The sequence below is a fragment of the Octopus bimaculoides genome, chromosome 5 (genome assembly GCF_001194135.2).
Source record: "Octopus bimaculoides isolate UCB-OBI-ISO-001 chromosome 5, ASM119413v2, whole genome shotgun sequence".
Lineage (NCBI taxonomy): Eukaryota > Metazoa > Mollusca > Cephalopoda > Octopoda > Octopodidae > Octopus > Octopus bimaculoides.
The window spans coordinates 51,172,678-51,174,820 of record NC_068985.1 but is presented as its reverse complement, the minus strand read 5'-3'; positions in this window follow the sequence as shown (position 1 = coordinate 51,174,820).

Genomic DNA, 2,143 nt, shown 5'->3' with positions numbered 1-2,143 from the left:
GCTGATATTCTGTCCGGATCACACGAAAGGTTGTTTAGGCGGGCTATTTAAACTAGTCGTGTGCATACGTGCATATATATGTATGTATACGTCCGTATATGTAAGTATACTGTTTATATACATGTATTTGTATTTATGTACTGGAGTATATTCCACTGATGAAGGCAGAGCATTATTATTTATGCAAAGCCAGAAATCCAGGATTTGGAATTATCTTTATTTTTACTAGTTTTATTTGGTCTTCGTCTTCGCTAATCGTGCCATGCGGACATTTATTGTGGTTTTAGAGTCAGGATTTGACTGCTATTTTTTCAGCGTTGTGGTATCTCTTGATACCCTGTATTATAATTTTATATATATATATATATACGGAAGCTTCTTTCAGTTTCCATCTACCAAATCCACTGAACAGGGCTTTGGTCAGCCCGAAGCTATAGCAGAAGACACTTGCTCAAACAATGAACCATGTGGTTGGTAAGCAAGATACTTACCACACAGCCACTCCTGTGCCTATATATTTAGATGTATATCATAAGAAATAAAAGAGATTAAATCCAGGCGAATATCTACAAAGCACTCAGTGTTAAATAAATTTGGTACACTATTTCTAACCATCAGACACCAATAAATGCAAGGTAATTTTTCATGTATGACAAGTAAATCCAAATATCGCTTGGAAGAATTTCAAGAAATTTGGATTATAAGACAACAAGAGAAAGAATGGAGAAAATCACATCTTTAATTGATGCTTACACCATACAATACCAACCAGCGGTAATGTATTCTGTAATCACCAATTAAAGATGTGATTTTCTTGACTGTCATTTTTGTCTCACACACACACACACACACACACATATATATCATCATCATCATTGTCTTTTAATGTCCGCTTTTTATGCTGGTATGGTTTGGATGTTTTGACTGAGGACTGGCAAGCCAGAAGGCTGCACCAGGCTCTAATCTGAGCTGACATATACATACACATACACACACACACACACACACACACACGATGGGCTTCTTTCAGTTTCTGTCTATCAGATCCACTCACAAGGCTTTGGTTGGCCCGAGGCTATAGTAGAAGACACTTGCCCAAGGTGTCATGCAGCAGGGCTGAACCCGGAACCATGCGGTTGGGAAGCAACCTTCTTCCCACACAGCCACACTTGTTTTGAATATTTTAATTAAAATAAAGCTAAATGAAAGTAAGGAAAAATAGAATTGAATAGACATTAATTACTTCTATTTACTTCACCTTTCTCTTACTTCTTTCACCTTTACTTTAATTAAAATACATTTGTTGTTGTTGGCACTCCGTCACTTACGACATCAAGGGTTCCAGTTAATCCGATCAACGGAACAGCCTGCTCGTGAAATTAACGTGCAAGTGGCTGAGCACTCCACAGACACGTGTACCCTTAACGTAGTTCTCGGGGATATTCAGCGTGACACAGTGTGACAAGGCTGACCCTTTGAATTACAGGCACAACAGAAACAAGAAGTATGAGTGAGAGAAAGTTGTGGTGGAAGAGTACAGCAGGGTTCGCCACCATCCCCTGCCAGAGCCTTGTGGAGCCTTAGATGTTTTCGCTCAATAAACACTCACAAATCTGGTCTGGGAATCGAAACCGCGATCCTATGACCACGAGTCCGCTGCCCTAACCACTGGGCCATTGCACCTCCTAAAAAAAAAATACTTTTAAATGATCTGATAAGCTTGTTCTGCCTTGGTTTTATTTTCCTTTTCCTTTAACTTATACCTGCTGACTTGGAAGCTTGCGACGGATCCTTAGCTCTAGCCTTTGTTGTGAACCTGGATCCTAACGGATTACCAATTACAGCCCTTACACAGTGTACCTGTTGGTTTAGATCATTAGCAACCTAAACCCTTCCTATTCTTATATCTCTCTTTTTCTCTCTTTCTCTTTTATTCTTTTACTTGTTTCAGTCATTTGACTGCGGCCATGCTGGAGTACTGCCTTTAGTTGAGCAAATCGACCCCAGGACTTATTCTTTGAAAGCCTAGTACTTATTCTATCGGTCTCTTTTGCCAAACCGCTATGTTACAGGAATGTAAACACGCCACCATCGGTTGTCAAGCGATGTCGGGGTTGACAAATACAGATACACAATGGAACAG